This window comes from Macaca mulatta, chromosome 15 (assembly GCF_049350105.2).
Source record: "Macaca mulatta isolate MMU2019108-1 chromosome 15, T2T-MMU8v2.0, whole genome shotgun sequence".
NCBI classification, from domain to species: domain Eukaryota; kingdom Metazoa; phylum Chordata; class Mammalia; order Primates; family Cercopithecidae; genus Macaca; species Macaca mulatta.
The window spans coordinates 120,102,023-120,120,308 of record NC_133420.1 but is presented as its reverse complement, the minus strand read 5'-3'; the positions used below and the strand labels follow the sequence as shown (position 1 = coordinate 120,120,308).

The 18,286-nt window shown below is 54.8% G+C and overlaps 1 protein-coding gene across 25 annotated transcripts in view; it reads left to right on the top strand.

The window, feature by feature from the left end:
* The window catches only part of SEMA4D (semaphorin 4D), a 134,646-nt gene that overhangs the window by 55,121 nt on the left and 61,239 nt on the right, over positions 1 to 18,286 (top strand). For 4 of the 25 annotated variants that reach the window (XM_077966321.1, XM_077966306.1, XM_077966311.1 and 1 more), the window contains exon 1: positions 2,856 to 5,099. The exons of the other annotated variants lie outside the window; for them this stretch is intronic. The gene's annotated coding sequence lies outside the window, so the exon portion shown is untranslated. Of the gene's footprint in view, positions 1 to 2,855; positions 5,100 to 18,286 lie in introns of those variants that run through there. 25 annotated transcript variants of the gene reach the window in all.

Here is an 18,286-nt window from a genome sequence, read left to right as displayed (position 1 = left end):
TCTTTTCCATTTTTACCTTGAACTCTGTGTTTCTAGCAAGTAGAGGAAGAGGACCCCGGCCAGGCAGATGGTTTATTTTTATGCATGGTTTCAGATGGTGGCCGCCCCTCCTCCCCGCCTTGCTGCTGACCATCTCGCTTTTTTGAGATGTTGCTGCTGCATGGTTTTCTTACAGTTTTTTCTATTCTACTGCATTTTGACAAATGAGGTCCGTATTCTTCCTGCAAAGCCACCACGTTTAACAGAGGACTCTTGGAACCTGGTAAGCTTGGGAAGAGCAGGTGGCTTCCTCCTCTTCTGGCAGGTGGGCCAGTGGGGCTGGAGGAGTGGGGGGGCGCCAGCAGCCTCTACCATCCTTGTGGCAGCCGTGGTGCCCAGGGCCAACCCACTGAGCCCCTCCCGGTGCTTTGGCCAGTGAACTTGACCCAGGCCATATGGGGCAGCAAACCGTGTCTCTGGCCTGAAGATGTGGCCTGGGCCAGGGGAAAGAGAAGGAAACAGCCCCAGCTCACTGGGTGTTGATGATGGGAAGGGGTGATCAGGAGCATGCTGAGCTCACCAGCCTGGCCATTGCTGGTCTACACATCTATAAACTGTACAAGATTTCCCGCACGTTAAATAATAGAGCCTTACAGTCCGATGGGAAAGAGAAGTGTTTAAACACAGCCATGGGAAGGGTGCCTAGTGAGGGACTGTCAAAGGTGGACATGGCCGTGAGCCCCTCTTGCCAGCCTCTAGCCCTCTGTCCACACGGTGGGGCCTGGAGTTGCTGGGCTTCCCTTTCACTTAGATCAGAAGCTGAAGTTGAACAGTGTGGGGTGGGACGGGAGTGTAGGAGGGGAGTTAGGGCACAGGCAGGAAAGCTGGATGCAGAGTGGTTAGATAGGTATTAGGGGCTGAAACGACAAAGAGGATACTGAGGACACCCAGGGACAGAGCAGGCACAGCCTCCAATGAGGACACCCAGGGACAGAGCAGCCACAGCCTCCAGGCAGGTCCCAGGAGCCCTGAGGAGGACACGTGGGGTGGTGGGGAATTGGTCCCCTCCCTACCTGCTGCCTCCAGGCTGCCCTTGCTTCCTTCCCGTGGTCTGGGGCATTCTGATCCCGACACAGTGATCTGGGGGTGGCCCATCATGTGGGAACGGGGACCTGGCTCGTGCAGACATCTCCAGCCAGAGCTCAGGGTTGCCTCTGCCATCATCACCTCGGCCACATCCCCTTTCCTTCTGATCCCAGACACACTGGGCTCTGTCTTGCCTGCTGTTCTGTCTGCCTAGGAAGCTAATGTTGTTGGTGCCCAATTCCTGAAGAGTCCTCCCTGATGGCCTGTCCACCACGCAAAGCCGTGGAATGCCCGCTGCTGGGAGGAACAGTGCCACCCGGCCGAGTCCTGCACGTGTGTGGAAGCGGAGGCCGGGGTTGGTATTCGTAAGGTCTGGGAGTTTGGTTTAAGGCAGATCTTTCAGTGTGGGTGGCTGGTCTGATTTGGATTGGGACATGTTTACAGTGTGTAATAAGACTTTAAGATCTGTGGACACAGCAGAGGGCATGAAGCCAGCCTGATGGTGGTTTGCTGAGGGAGCGACTTGCCCAGGGGAGTGGCTTGTTCTTAGAAGGACTCCCTGGGTGAGCAGGTCAAACGACTTTCAGGAGCTCTGATCAGTCAAGTTGCATGCTGCTTTGCCCGCTTGGCTGGAAATTTGCTGCAGTAGTCCAGTTAAAGTGTACTTGTGCAGTTCTGACACCTCACCCTCCAGGTCCAACTCAGCCTCCTCACCAGGCCAGCTTGTCTCCTGTAGTGCTCTTGGCACCCTGTGTGTTTCTGCTCAGGACTTGTCACAGTGTGTCATCACACACACGTAAGCACACGCCGTGGGACACTGATGTCCTGCCCACTGGATGGGTTCCATAGGGTGGAGCCAGCCCCACTTTGCTCTACTGGCACTTAGCACGGTGCCTGGCACGTAGCAGGTAGTTAGGAAATATTTGCAGAGGAACATGAATAAGTCTTGCATGAGGTGCCAGGGAGCTCAGAGGAGGAAGCGGCCTCCCTTTTTTCCAGGAGACCAGGGGACGCTTTACCCAGAAGGTCCCTGCTGCTGTGGAGAATGCAGCCTCCCTGGGGGCTGAGTGTGGAGGGCAAGCAGAGGGCAGGGCCCGGGGGCCAGGGTGACGGGAACATGGGTGTGGGTGGGAGCTGGATCAGATGGCATTATGAGGGGAAAGGGTTGGGATTTTAAGCAAAAGGCAGCGGAGAGCTGTTGAAGGCTTTTTGGCAGAGGCGTGTCAAGACCAGATTTGGAATTTTGACATACTCATGCAGCTATACCATCGGGGTGGGTGAAAATGTGGGTGGAAGAAGGCGCAGGGGCTGGAGAGGAATGGGAGGAAGGCTTCCTGGCAGGGGCGGGGAGGGAGCCTCAACTGGGTCTGTGGGGCAGAGGAGCCAGCACCACTCCAGGGCTCGTCCCCAGTGGGTGTGGATGGAGGTGCTGCAGCCCGGGTGGCTCCCAGGGTGAGGGAGTTCGAGACCAGCCTGGCCAACATGGTGCAACCTTGTCTCTAATAAAAATACAAAAATTAGCCGGGTGTAGTGGTGGGCACCTGTAATCCCAGCTACTCAGGAGGCGGAGGCAGGAGGATCGCTGGAACCCGAGAGGCAGAGGTTGCAGTGAGCAGAGATCAAGCCGTTGTATTCCAGCCTGGGCGACAGAGTGAGACTCCATCTTAAAAAAAAAAAAAAAAGAAAAAGTAAAAATATACATTGTATTTGATTCTAGTCAAAGAATATAAAGAATTCTTTATTGATTTATTGCCTCAAATATCCCTAATACTAGAAATGTTCTTTGTCTCAGGAATGACAGAATAAAGCAGTTCATAATGTGGGTTTGACAGGCATAGCTTTCAGCCCATGATGTACTGGATTAATATTTTATCTAATTGCATGACCCCGGCTCTGTCGTGAGCCGGAGTTGCAGTCACCAGGAGCCTGTGATGAATGTCATCCTGCTCATGTTGTTGTGCCATTCTGCGATGCAGCCATCATGAGCTGCCATGGAAGGTGCTCCACCCTGAAAGCTCTCTCCAGGCCAGCCTGAGTGTGGCATCCACATGAGCACAAGTCCAGCACCAGCTGACCCCCAGCCCTTCACTCTTCCCCTTCCTGGGTCTCCAGTTTCTCATCTCCAAACTTAAAGCTTGCGTTCATGGTCACGAAAGGCTCCCGGGAGAGAAGGAGGGCGCTTGGCTTGACTGTTCTCTACAGTGCGCTTTTGTTGCTTCCCTCTTCCCTCTTCCACACTCAGGCCCCAGGGAGGCTGCCCCCTCCACAGCTGCTGGGTGCCCTTCTGGGTACAGTGTCCTCTGCTTCCTCTCTGCATCTTGCTGAGATGGCCCTGCCCCTCTATCCCTACCCCATAGGTTATTAGAATTCTTCTAGTGAGAAGGGCGCAAAGCCTGGTGCCGGGTGGCACTGTGCGTGTTAGCAGGTTGGATGGCTCATCCTTGGGACTGAGTTGCTCAGTTTAAGGAATTTTAGACTTGGCATCTGGGTTCAAGCGTATCCCTGTCCTGACTATGTCCCGAGCTGCGGGCCAGGGCAGAGCACCACATCTTTCATACGGTGTCCCTGTCTTGTTCATCTCTGAGACTCAGAGACCTAATTTGTGTGGCTGTCACCTGTGCCCGCTCAAGTCCCATTGCTACCTTCCTTTAGCACCTGGACACATCAGCCAGACCTCCCTCCCTGGGACCCCTTGACCAGAGGCAGTACCGGGAACCTGTGCCCCTTGCTGCTGGCGCACATGAGCAGGTGCCCGTGTCACTGAACCCAGCCATGTCCCAGGCCTGCACCCTCCCCTCTCAGGGCGCACTGCAGCAGTGGGAGTGCCTGTCGCTGCCGCCTGCTAGGGTTGGTGCTGGGCGGGGTTGGGTGCAGAGGCTGGGATCTGGAGGCCGCACCTGCAGTGTCGGAGACTCAGGCCGAGCCTCACACCTGCCCTGCTGCTTGTCCTGTGGTTGTTTGTTTATTCAATACCAAGTGTGGGCGACCAAGATTGGGCAATACTCACTGCATCGTGCTTCCTTACAGGCTGAGGACAGGTGCCTGCTGCTGTGGGAGGAAAACCTGGCCTGCAGAAAAATAAAAACTGCCAGAGCTGCACGAGCCACTCTTCACTGCACTGTGCAATGCCCACTGGTATCAGGCCACTCATGGGGGTGGACATGCTGGACGACAGAGCAGCCAGGGCCTTGCAGCCCCTAACAGAAGAGGCCACGTGCTTCCCAGTTCAGGGTCATCTGCCCAGCTGGGAGCAGGCCGTCTGGCTGCAGCACTGTCCAGCAGCTCTGTGCATGCTCACCTCCCAAATTTGCCCTCATTGCTACCTCTTGACTGAGCTGCCTTCGTGATTCCTGAGTCCAAGGCTGGACATGAGAGCTCAGAGGGCCTGAGTGACTTGCCCAGGGCTACAGCTGCTTCCTTGGGACTTCCCCTCTGGCCCCATTGTCCTGTGGCCCTAGGCAGCTCGCCCATCCTGCCATGGAGCCCCCAGATGACTGCAGTAGTGGCCAGGCCTGCAGGGTCCTCAGGCACTGAGGAGCTTGCCCTTGCCAGGCGCCCTGCCGCTCCGTGGGTGGACAATGGTGTGCATGGCTTGGGTGCTGGGCCACAACCCCCCAAACCCTCCTCTAAGGCAGGCTTTCTCCTCCTTCCTCAGCCCTGGGACTGGTCCCTGCCCCACGAGCCCCTGAATTAGCCCACACAGGAAAACAATCGGGTCCACATCGCTGAACAGTCCCGCTGTTTAAAAGGCAGAGAATGGGACAGGCTTGTTCCACAACCTGCGGAGAAGGCTCACCACGGGACCTCGTCCCTGTGCTGAAGGGCGCCTTGTTGTGGCTGGAGCAGTCCTGGCCTGAGCCCCGACTAATAACAGAGCCCTTTAAACCCCTGCAGTGAGGACAGACGTCCCAGGCGGGCAGAGGCCCTGCGTGAGGATGGGGCGGCTGGGCCAGATGGTGTCCTGAGTATCCGTCCTCCGTGGTGGCTGGGGACATGCTGACCAGCGTGGGACCAGGAGCATGGCCCCCGGAAAGGTGAGGCCAGCCGGGCAGGGGCAGGGGCTTGGGTTTTCTTTGTCATTTGGTAAGTGGTCTGGTGTTCCCATTTCTCACCGCTCACTGGGGTTGAGTGAGAATGAGCTGAGTAAGTGGCCTTGTTTCTAATGTGAGGGGACCAAATGACCTGCTGCCCTTCTGGACAACCAGATGAAAAACACACTTGAGTGGACCTTACAGGCTTCACCCCAGAGCTTTGCATCTCTGTGCTTTGAAGGCAACAGAAGTGCAGGATGTTGTCTGAGAATTCCGTCCATCTGTAGCTGGCCAGAGAGCATCTGAGAAGCCAAGGCTGAGGCTGTGATTCTGGGGCGGGGGTTGGGGGGCGAGGGGGGAGTTGCGGGGAGCGCTTTCTTGGCCTGGGGCTATCCCTGCTTTCTTTACCTGGGCAACCAGTTGGGACGCAGCACTGCAGATATGGACACTGGGCAGTGTTTATGCCCTTCCTTTATTTAAATTTCATGTATCTCTAAGTTTCTCTGTTTTGCACAGCCTCTGTAAGGAAAGGCTGGGCCTGCAACCTGTGGGCGTGGCCCTGGGAGGGGTGCACCCAGACCAGGTTGTCCAGGAGCAGGCAGCAGGCTGGTCGGGGGCCGGGTGGGGCGTAGGTGGAGCCTGTAGGACTTGCTCTGCATAAAGCTGTGGGTGTGGCTGCTGTTCAGGATCTTTGCTGACACAGAGACCTGGGTGGCCTGTTGTCACTGGGTTCTGTAAATCAAAGTACATGCCCAGCACTGTGTCTAGTATGGTCCAGGTGTGTGAAAGTCAGAGAGCCCTGGGAGTCTGCCGTCTCCGTCTCTGGGATTGGGGGAAAGGAGGAGGGGCCAGAAACAAACCAGAAACTCCACAGCTCCTGCTTAGGAGCCTCAAGGAAAGAAACAGGGCAAAGCAGCCAGAAGGCTGGGAACTGGAGGGCCAGTCCTGGGACTAGAATTTACATCGGAATGGGGGCTGTGAATGGGGATGCTTGTAATCCTTCCAGAATTGGGGTAAAATTTGCATCTGAATGACTCATCAAGTCAAGATTCCCATGGAATGTACTGGTGTTCTGGTTATTTTCCAGGTCCTGTTAATGGTCATTTGCATGTTTACTCAACCAGCATTCTTAAAATTAATATTACCTTACGACTGCCTTTATCATGACTCTCTTAGTGGGGATTTCTGTCCTCTACATGCCCTGGGGGATGTGTAGCCCCTGTGCACTCCCTGCCTTGGCCAGCCCCTTCCCCCATGCAAGGAGCCCAGGTAGACTCTGAGCTCTTAGACCAGCAACTCAGCCCTCAGATGTGTTTGGTTGGAACTTCCCAGTATTAAAAAAATATATGGATTAATTACCTCACAGCATTTGAAGGTTTCTTCTTTCAGGAGAAAAAAATCAAGAACTATTGCACACACTAGGCCACATTGCAGAAGGCTGGGAGGTGCAGTGGCCTCTTCAGACAGGGCCTGGCCCAGCTGCCCTGCCTCCCCTTTACATTCCCTGACAGGGCCCTGGAGACTCCACTCAAAGGTTCATGGCTGCACATGCCAGGGGTCTGCAGGAGGATGAATGATGCCCCAATACCTTGGGGCATCCCTCATGCCTGGAACCTGTGAACATTTCCTTACATAGTAAAGGGATTTTGCAGATACGATTCAGTTAAGAACCTTGAGATAGGGAAATTCTCCTGGATTTTCCAGGGTGATCCCTAAATGTGATCACAAAGTTTCTTACGAGAGAGAGGCAGGAGAGCAGAGAGGAGAGAAGGTGCTACACTGCTGGTTGGGGGAAGAAAAACTTTCACTCTGCTTTCTCAGGTTCTGTTTCTAGGGCCTGCGAATTAAACTGACGAATGGCATTAACAGGAGAAAAGACAGACTAACATTTTTACATGCACGAAGCTTCACGAAAGAAAGTGAAAACCCAAAAAAGCAGTAGATTTGGGGGCCTGCATACCGTTTTGACAAAGGTCTCAGTGGAGATTGAGAAGGCGCCCAATGCCATTATGCTGACGTCTTCCCTTCTAGAGGTTTCTAGCGGCCTGGCTGGCTCCTAGACCGAGACCCCTCCCTCCTCTACCTACCCGTGTGCTGGATGGGGACAGCATGCATTGTGGAGACGGTGGATGGGCCCCACTGGCTGGCAGCGCGTGACTGGGGAGACTGGGTGGGCCTTGTCGCACATTACTGCTGCTCCGGGCCAAGGTCTGGCTGGTCTTAAAACATGAACAGCTGGAGACACTGTGGTAGGCGTGGTCCACGTCATTGGCACTCCTGGTGTGCTCCATGTGTTACGGTGTCTCTCCCCAGAGCGGGGTAGTCCTTGCATGCCAAGTGCTACATGTGAGTCATGCACAGATTCCTGCCCACGTCTGCGTGGGGGCTTCTGTAGCTCATTATAGCGTCCATGTCACCCAGTCCAGAGGGGAGTGGTGGTGGCGCTCTGGCTGGAGCTGCCCAGTGTGACCCGCACTTAGTGCAGAGCTGCTGGGGTTCACTGATACCAGCATCCAGAGACTTTGAGAGATACTGTCTTAGCCTCGGGACAGTCTGCACCTAGGGCCATGCTCTTGTGTGTAGTGGGACAGCAGAGGGCTTTGTGTCTCCCTGTTGCCCCCGGACCCTGTGACCCTCTGGGCTTCTGCCCTGGATGGTGTCCACCCAGTACTTGGGCAGACCCTGATGGCTTTGGTGGAAGCCCGTGCTCAGCCACATGCAGGGGCGGGAGGCCCCTCCCAGAGGGGGTTAAGCAAAATGCCAAGAGGCGGATGCATCTGACCTGCTGTGCTTGTGCACAGTCCCTGTCCAGGACACACACCGTGGGCTCAGAAGCCATAGCATGTGGCACCAGCTGTGTTCACAGTCTGCAGTGACTGCTGGTTAGACAGAGGTCATGGGAGCCCCTCTCTGCTGACTGGAGACCCCACCCCGCCGATTGGAGACCCCTCCTCACTATCAAGGACTCCATCAGTGCTGACCATGCTGCAATGGCCCACTGGCCGCCTGGCCCCGTGGAAGTGGGCGAGTCCCCTGGTGGCCTCGCACTCAGTCGGTCTTCTGCAGGCTGCCGTCTCTGCAGTTGCACTCATGGGGCACTCGTGGCAGCCTCAGAGGGTCACTGCTACATCCGTGCTCCAGCCTGCTGTAGACAGCGAGGTGAGAAGTCCCTGTGAAGAGCTGGCTTTTCCCTGTGCCCAGGAGGCACCAGCAGCACTTGGCAAGCCCCAGAGCCAGCTCTGCTATGTTCCCAACCATCGTGCACACCGTGACGCTTCTGTGTTCGCACCGTGGTAACAGAGGTCCCCTTCAGGTTGTCCTTATAAATGTGGGGTCACTCTCCGGACCTGACTGGCTGCAGAAGAGATTTCTGGCCCTGGTGAATAGTGCTGTCGTGAACACGGGTGTGCACATGTCTCTGGGACTTCTTTGTGTACATACACAGAGTGGGATCTTGGGATCACATGGTTATTCTCATGTTTTAAGGGACCATTGTGATTCCCACAGTGGCTACCCTATATTGCATTCCCACAGCAAAGTGCAAGGGTTCCAGCTTCTCCACATCCTCACCGACACTTGTTGTGTTCTGGTTTTTTTGGTAGTGGCCACCCTGATTGGTGTGAGGAGGTTGGGAGGTTGTTTTTGCTTTTTAACCTCATTTTCACATGGGTGTTAAGTATCATTTGCCTGCAGCACCAAATCTATTTTTATCATTGAGGGCCCGCAGATCCCCAGAGGGTGTGCCCGCTGCACTGGTGACCAGAGATAGAGGCAGGGCACTTAGAGGAGGAAGAGCCGTGTAGCCAGTGGTCTTATTGCTGCTCTTATGACAGAGTGCTGGAGGGTGCCCCTCACACTTGCCTCAGACAGTTTCAGGACCTCACTGTGGCCACCCTGATCATCCTGAATTTTCAGATCTCAGCTCCCAACTCCCAAGGGTCCTGTCCTCAGATCTCCAGGCTTAGTCAGGGTTACAATGCCACTGTCTAGTAAAAATGACCCAATCCATTCCATGGTAGTACATTTACATAATACTACTTATATTAGTAGTTGACATTTATTGTGCCAAGTGGTGTTATAAATAATCCAAGTACCTTTTGTGGCCAACTCTGTCTTATGGATGGAAGCCAAAGGGCAGAGGGCTAAGTGGCCAGTCCAGGACTTTACAGTTGGTAAGGGTGGGCGCAGAGGGTGCAGCTGGGCCGCCAGGCTCCTGTGCCATGTAAACACGCCTCTCCTGGGGGAACAGATGGACAGGTCAGGGCTTGTCATGGCAGAGCAGTATAGAAGGGAAGGTGCACTGAGGTCTGGACACAGAGAGATGAGGACAGCATAGATGAACTAGAGCTTGTATTGGGCCTTGACTCTACGGATCCCAGTCTGGCCAAGGGAGGGGCTGGGAACATGTCCTTGAGGAGGCTGGAATGTGCTCTGGGGGCTTCAGGGCCACCTTCTTTTTTGCTGAGGTGAAACCATCAAGAGAGAGAATCTTGCTGGGTACGGTGGCTCACACCTGTAATCACAGTGCTTTGGGAGGCCGAGGTGGGAGGACCACTTGAGCCTAGGAATTCAAGTTCAGCCTGGCCTACGTAGCAAGACCCCATCTCTACAAAAAAATAAAAATAAAAAATTAGCTGGGCATGATGGCTCACACCTGTAGTCCTCGCTACTCAGGAGGCTGAGGTGGGAGGATCATTTCAGCCCAGGAGTTCAAGACTGTAGTGAGCTATGATTGCACCATTGCATTGCAGCCTTAGTGACAGGGTGAGACCCTGTCTCCAAAAAAAAAAAAAAAAAAAAAAAAAAAGGGAGATTCTGGGGAAACTGCTCTTGTTTGGGAGAACAATACTGAAAAATGCCTCCAGTAAAAAAATTTCGAAGATACAGGAAAGTTCCAAGAAGATATTTAAAATGCCCCTAAAATTCCACCTCCCAGAATTAGTTCTGACATTTTGGTGTCCCTCCTCCTGCAGGTCACTCTACCTGCATTTGTGGGTGGTGTTCTAGCCAGCCCTGGGTGTGCCCCGGGTGGCTCACCCGCAGGAGCAGGAGCAGGAGTCGCCAGGGTTAGGAGTCAGCCTGGGAGTGAGCATGGAACGTGCCAGCCAGGCCATTCCTGGGTGTGACTTTTTATGACTGGTTTTTTTACATGAGTAAGCTCGCACTTAAGTGCTGTTTTATCTTCTCCTCTTTGCATTTAATAGAATGTTTATCTGTACTTGTCAGTAAACATTGACTTGCGTGGATTGTACTGCCGCATAGCATGCTATAATATTATTATTAATTTAACCTGTTTCTGATGGGTGCCTATTTGTTTTTTGGTATTTTTTTCCCTGAGATGGAGTTTTGCTCTGTCGCCCAGGCTGGAGTGCAGTGGCATGATCTTGGCTCACTGTAGCCTCTGCCTCCTGGGTTCAAGCGATTCTCCTGCCTCAGCCTTTTGAGTAACTGGGATTACAGGTGCGAGCCACCACACCCAGCTAATTTTTGTATTTTTAGTAGAGATGGGGTTTTGCCATGTAGGCCATCCTGATCTTGAACTCCTGACCTCAGGTGATCTGCCTGCCTCAGCCTCCCAAAGTTCTGAGATTACAGGCTTGGGCCACCACTCCCGGCCCATCTAATGGTGCATATTTGGATGACAGATTTTTACTGATAAGGCACCATGGAGATAAACATCCCTGGGCAGGGCATCTCTCTGAGCTTGTGGGGTTGCTGAGGCCCCGGAAATACCCCTGTTAGACTCTGTAGACATCAGAGGCCAGTTTCCCTCTCCCCAGTGACTGTGGCTGGTCCTCTTCCCTGCCTGGGAAGATGTTAGCTGTTCGTCCTCCCAGCCCAGCTGCTGCCCCCGTGCAGGCTCGTGCCCTGGGTGGGTTTTGCAGCTGGACAGTAGCTACCCCTAGAGTCATAGTCAGTTGTCTCCCACTAAAGCTTGGAGGGCATCTGACTCACCCAGTAAGTGGGGTCCAGGCCCCTCGTCACGGTGTGGATGTGGTTGGGGGCTGTCTGGAGGGTTTGCTCTTTGGCTGTTGGGGAGCAGGGGCGGATGCTTGAAGTTTCTGGCTCGCAAGTGGGAGAGTATTGCTGAAAACTTCCTCTAGTTCTGAAATGTTGTGGTGTATGTTCTGAATGGCCAGTAATTCCCCTCCCTGTGTGAAATAGTTCCAGAACTTTCTGTCACTTGCAGATGCTTTGGGCATGACTTGCCATCCCAGCCCGAGGCCTGCCCTCCTCAGCCAGGCTTGTGACCGCTCCCGCCCACAGAGCTGCCCGTCAGGGTTAAGCAGCAGCTTTGGAGGCTTTGGTATAGGTTTTAGGGTTACAGAGTTTGTAATGAGTTTTCTTGTTATGTGCATTTTCAGAGTGCTACTATTTGGCACAGCTTGACCCCAAACAGAAACCCACAACTGCATTCTTCTGAGCACGTAACTGGCCGCTCCTCATCCACCATGTAGACTTCAGTTTGCAAACTGCTTAATTTCTTTCCTGTGCTGCTTTTTAAAGCTGGCAAAAAATTACTGCACCATGCGCTCTGGAATGAGCTGGTAGCAGCGTGCGCTTCTCTGAACAGCATGCTTCCCGGGCTTCCAGAGGTCGGATATGTCCCTCAGCCACTGTCACCCGACTGGGGCCCAGGAACCTGCTCTTCATGAAGCGTTCACCAGGCTCCAAGCTTGAGGTGAGCTCGAGATTCTGTTAAGAAAACGATTTGAATGAGCACAGCTCAGCCCAGGTGTGCTCAGGAACTTGCTTTGGCCCACTTGGGTTTGCCTCTGATGCAGGGTGGGGAACTTTGCTTTCCATACCTGTAGTATCAGACACTGCCCCCTGCCCCCTGACACTGGTATGACTTCTGGAAGTTTCCAAGCCTTGCTTTCTTATCTGCAAAAGAGGGATGGTGACAGCAGTGGGTCCTGGCTCCTAGAGCAGCGGGAAGGGTTCCTGTAAGAAGCTGGCACCTGCCTGGGGTGCGGTGTGCTCAGTAGACAGCAGCTGCCGCCCCCACCAGCCCCTGCCACGGCTGTTGGTGGTGTCGCTGGGTGATCTGAGTTACTGTCTTCACGGCCCCCTTTCCTGGCCTCAAGAAGGCACTCGCCCTGATGGGGATGTCGATGCTCCCCTAGATGTCGTCTGCTTTGGGTGAAGCTAGGATTAGAGGCTTCTTGGCATCCAGAGTCAGCCGAGGTGGCCGCCGGCCTGGTACAGCGCCTGGCGGTGGGTCTGGGAGGGCTGACTGGGCAGGGAGGATAGGAGAGCCAGGCCACATGCCACTTCTGTCCAGTGCCCATGCCCAGGCTGCCCTCCCAGACCCACCACCAGGTAACCTGCATTTGGGGAAGGAGCTGGGGGTTATGCTTGACTCTCTGCACTCTTGGACGAACCGCTTAGTGCCCTGTGACCCAAGGCCAGGAGTGAGCGTGGAAAGGGAGACCCCCGCCCCAGGGACCTATGTCCATCCTCTCTGTCTTCTGGACCTCTGGAGCAGTCATGTGGAGCCTGCAGTGGTGTGGTTGGCAGGGTCCAGGGGCCCTGAGGGACCCGGGGGGCGGAGCCCTAGAGAAGCCTGGCGCTGGCTGCTGACAAGGTGGAGACGAGGACCTAGTGGCTGCTTTGTTGCGTTCTTCCCCATGGCCAGCCCATACTGGGATCTGGTTTTCTGCTCTTCTGGGGGGTGTCTGTCACCCTGCCCCTGGAGGTGGGTTGGCCGTGTGCAGCATGGTCCTGTAGGTGGGGCCGGGGGTCATTGCCCTGGTGCAGGAAAAAGCGCTGTCTTGGAGATGGTGGGCCAGGCCATGTGCAGAGTGGCTGGGAGCTGGCCTACGCTGTGTGACCTTGAGCAGGCTCCATGCCTGTGCCTCATTCTCCTCCTGACTGTGATGAAAGGGCCGGTTCCTCGTGGTTCTGAGTTCCTGCGACTGGATATCTGTAGCCCTGAGGTCCATGCTGGCTGCAATGGAGGATGTGTGCCTCCCCTCTGCTGCCCGCCTGGCACCCTCTCTGGTGGCTGGGGCGTAGCACTGGGCTCTTGGCAGGTTGTATGGGTCTTGACCTCGTCCCTCCGGTTCAGGTTCTCCTGCAGGGCCGGGGACTGTGTTTGGGCAGTGCTGGGCAGCATCAAATGTGAGGCCCAGAAAGAAGCTGCATGGGCCATGGCAGGGGCCGGCTGGAGCTGGTGGCCAGTGGTGGTCCTCAACTTGTGACCACTGAGATGGTTGGGAAGAGCCTGCCCAGGAAATCGTTCAGTGTGGGGGCCGTATCCCTCCATGACATGTCAGCTGTGGTCAGATGGCAGCAGCGTGCCCTCAGTGACACATGCAGGTGAGAAGGGCCTGGGTGTTGGAGCCAGCGTCTCAGGTCAGCCCTAAGCCACCCACGCCTGCAGGGTGGAGCCCACCCCTCAGGGTTAGGCAGGCGGCCCTCTACAGTGGTCACCCTAGTGGTGAGTGCATCCCTGGGGGAAACACATCTCCTTTCTGGGCCCTACAAGAGACAGAGCAATGGCCAGGTAACCCCCGTCCTGGAACTCTCAGACCTGGAAGATGACTGTGTGTGGGGCAGTGAGTGACGATGACTCACCAGCTGCTCCCCACGTGTGACCCGTGTCGCACACATTCTGAATCATCCGGAAGGTGACACACTGCTGGGAAAATGAGAACCCCCACATGCTGTGGAACTGGCTGCTTGCTGGAAGGACAGACACCGGGATGGGGCTTTGTGGGGCCATAGACCCTTAGGCTTGGGTACTTTGAAGTCAGTCCCACTAAATTCCACTTGCAGATGCTGCTGACCAGGGTTGGAGAGGGGGTTTCAGGTTAATAGGGCCAGGTTCCTGTTAGCAGTGCGGTGAAACGTGAGTCAGGTCTGTTCCCATTTGGGGGCTGCAGAGTGAATCCTGAAATTGGGGGTTTGCTTGACTACTTCAGTGGGGAATTCCTACCTGGGCTCCTTTCACGCTGAGAGGGCAGCAGAGGTCACTCCCCAGGCCCCAGCTGTCTCGGGGAGGCAGGGGCTGTGGTTTTCTGATACAGGCACCTCACGGGGATCACACTGCCTCCTTAGTCCATATGCACTTGACCCTCTTCCAGCGTCTACGGCAATTTGGGGTTGGATGGACCTGAGTGACTGTATCATTTTAGACTGTATCATTTCTGACTCCCCAGGAAGGGGATTGAGGAACCGCCTCACTTGGGCTGGAAGCATCTGGAAGAGAGGAGAAGAAATATCATTTCCCTTGCACTGCAAGGGAGGAAGAATTTAGTGAGTTGAACATGGGGATTGACTAAAATTCATTAGAGTAGAGTGAATCAACCTCTGACCCAGTACTGGGCTCGTGACATTCAGCTAGAGGGTCATTTGGTGATTTGGAAATAGAGATTTATTGAAATTCTGGCCATCCGCATGGGCAGTAATTGTCTTAGTGGCAAAGAGGAAACTCACTGGGGACAGGTTTAGGGCACAGGTGTGGCCTGCAGTGTTTGCTCCTTACCATCATAGCCGGGTGTTGTGGTTGTCACATTGCCTATTTTTAGCACTTTTGTGGCGCTGGTACCTGCCCACAGTGACCACTTGGTCTGCAGTTGATGGGAAGTGAGTTGGTTTGGTTCAAATATGGTTAAGAAGTAGCAGAGTCTCAAAATAATGAGCTTAGTTGAAGTTGCTTCCTCTGATACTGAGGTCGAGGGAGGTTCTCATGGCCTCTGAGGGGCTTTGGGGGCTAGTGGATCAGGTCGAGGCTGCGTGCATCTGGTGTCTGCACACGATGGTAAGACAGAGTTTAAGGTCAGTACTGAGATGGGAACTGACAGCCCCAGATGATGAAATGACGAACGTCCTTTTGTTTTCCGCCAGGAGTGAGGCAAAGCTGGGGCCTTCGCAGAGCTGTGGCTGGAGCTTGGGGTTCTCTGGTGGGTTTGCCACGCTGGAGCTAAGGCTGGCAAAAGCCATGTCATGGGGAGGAGGCCCGGATAGTGAGGGAGAGCCCCCTGTTGACTCGGTCCCCTGTTGACTCTATTCTGGTTACGAGCTGTGGTCATGCTGGCCTAACTTTGTAATTGAGTGTATATATTTAAGGAATCACTCAAGATGAAAGCAAGGAAAGTGGCATTTTGTGGTTTTGAGTCTTAAAAAAGAAATTCCCACTTGGACTGGGGCCTGTCCCCAGGCTCCTGGGCCTATCCCCTCATGCTGCGCCTGCACCGTGGCACAGCGGGCATGGGCCTATCCCCTCATGCCGTGCCTGCACTGTGGCACAGTGGGCATGGGCCTATCCCCTCATGCCGTGTCTGCACTGTGGCACAGCGGGCATGGGCCTATCCACTCATACCATGCCTGCACTGTGGCACAGCGGGCAGGCCTCTGGCACCTTTGCAGCTGGGCTGAGTCTGGGGGCAGCAGGGGAGGAAGATCCGGCCTGGAGGGGGTCTAGTCCCCTGGAGAAACAGCATGCGCTCCCCCTGTGGACACTTGGTGAGGACCAGGGATACCTCTGAGTGCAGGGCACCTCCGCAGGCTGCCTAGAGACCTGAACCAGCTCAGGATTCCAGATGGTTCTGGCAGATTTTGTGATGCCTTCACTGCTAGCAGATAGCACAGAGAAGGAGCCATTGTTTCTGGAGGGCCTGTCTCTGCCCTGCTGTCCCTGGAGGAGGAAGCTGTTGGCCCAGGGCAGGCGGAGCCTCAGCACAGCTGGAAAGCACCGTGCCAGTCATGGTCCTGGGGTCACTGCGGCACCCAGGAGGGCGTCTCAGCTCTCCCAGTGGATCTAGATGCTTGTTGCATTTTTCTGAGCCTGTTTTTCCTCTTCCCAGCAGTGCCGTAGAACCTGTCTCCAGTGGGGCACGCTGGGGGAGGGGCGGATGCACAGCCAGTAGGGCCACAGGGTCATGCTTTCAGGACCCCCGCCCCTGATGTCAAGGCAGCAGGCCTGTAGGCTGCCCTTGCCCAGGCCTCTTGAACACTGGGATTCAGTCAGATGTCAGATACGAGGGTTAGTGAGGAGCCCGCCAGGGAGCTGTGAACATGGGAGATGTGAGTAGCCCTGTCCCAGCTGTCAGGGCCGTGTGCTGCTTCCAGGTGACTCACAGCCTGACCCTTGCAGAACCCAGTAGAACAGTCACTTCCTCACCCTTGCCTTATGGAGGGTGTTAGTTATTCTTCCTGCTTACGTTTTCCCCTGAGAGTCCTGAGAGTGAAGACCTGCTGAGGGGAGGCATCTGTTCCCAGAGGGCGGGTTCGAGGTTGCCCTGGCCTTCGAGCTGAGCCACAGTGGACAGCCAGGATTTCAGTGGGTGGGTGTCAGGGATGGACTGAGGACATACTTGGGGGAGGTGGCAAGGCCTGGGTAACACTGGGAAAGGCAAGAAATCTGGTGGATGCAGGACAGTTCTCAGTCCTGGCTACTGGTTACATGGGCTGCTCTACAACCGGACAGACCCTGGCCTCGCTGGGGAGCTGCTGAATCAGAATATTTGGGGGCTGGGTCTAGATAGGTGGTGTATTCTCGATGTTCCGTAGAAAGAGGGGAAAAATGCACACCTAGCAAGTTGTAGGGCTTCCTTTGGGGATACTAGATTGGGGGCTGGGACCTGCCTCTGCAAGCCCTGGGGAGAAAGAGGAGGCTTTGGAGCAAGATAATAGTATGATGTGAACTGCCTTGTAAGAAATAAGCATGACAGCTGTGTGTAGGAGGATCAAGGGCCGGGGTGGCACAGGGGCCTTAAGAAGGTGGAGCTCTTCGAATGTGGTGTCATTCCCTTCCGGGGAGCGGGAGCCAGATGGAGGCCTCACAGGAGGGATGGTGGTGTGTACCGTGGGTGTGAGGGAAGTGGGAGACACTGGGCAGAGGTAGGAGGAGGACAGAAAGGATGCCCGGGGGGCCAAAGCCAGGCAGGACACAGTGAGGAAGGCAATTAGTAGGGTTCAAGAAGGGTCCTGGTCAGAGAAAGGAAATGCTCAGGAATTAAGGGGACAGGGTTCTGAAAAAAAAGGACTTGAAGGAATTTGGAGTAAGGGGATGGAAGTGTCTTGGATTTAAATCATTTCAGACTCATTGAACTGAGGTTAGTAGTAAAAGCTAATGTGGTGGTCGTGGACTTTAGAAAGAAACTTCAATTTAGGAATAAATCATGGAGTTAAACCACCATGGTTTAATGGGGATTGATATTGGTCAAGGAAAACCTATTTGCCCCCGCACCTTGGTGTGGGCTGCCATTGTGGGGATAGTGCCATTTTGTTGCTTGTTTGTAACATTGTGTTTAACGCCCATGCCTTAAAGTCCTCATTTGTGCAGTCTCATCTCTGGTGGTAGGGCTGTGTCCTCTCCTCTCCCAGGGAAGTAGCTTGGGGGAGGAGGAAGTGCTGAGGAAGTAGTGGAGGGAGGGGAGTTGCTGAGGGAGTAGCTGGGGAAGGTGAAGTACTGAGGGAGTAGCTGAGAATGGGGAGGTGCTGAGGGAGTAGCTGAGGGAGGAGACAAACTGAGGGAATAGGGAGGGAGGGGAGGTGCTGAGGAAGTAGCTGAGGGAGTGCAGATGCTGAGGGAGTGGAGGTGCTGAGGGAGTAGCAGAGGGAAGGGGGTGCTGAGGGAGTAGTTAAGGGAGGGGAGGTGCTGAGGGAGTAGTGGAGGGAGTGGAGGTGCTGAGGGAGTAGCTGAGGAAGGGAAGGTGCTGATGGAGTAGCTGAGGGAGGGGAGGTGCTGAGGGAGTAGCTGGAGAGATGAAGTACTGAGGGAGTAGCAGAGGGAGGGGAGGTGCTGAGGAAGTAGCTGAGGGGTAGGAAGGGGCAGAGGCCTGTTCTAGGTCACACAGCTGGGATGTGGCAGCATGGGAATCTGAACCAGGCAGGCTGGCCTCACAGCCGGCGCTGTAACCATCACAATATGCTTCCTCTATAGTTGGGGGAGAAATTAAGAAGCAATTAAGGTTTCTAATAGACTTGAAAGAAGCATAAAAAATGTTTGAGCTGGCCGGGCACAGTGGCTCATGCCTGTAATCCCAGCACTTTGAGAGGCCAAGGCGGATGGATCACCTGAGGTCAGGAGTTTGAGACCAGACTGACCAACATGGAGAAACCCTGTCTGTACTAAAAATACAAAATTAGCCAGGCATAGTGGTACATGTCTGTAATCCCAACTACTTGGGAGGCTGAGGCAGGAGAATCGCTTGAACCCGGGAGGTGGAGGTTGCAGTGAG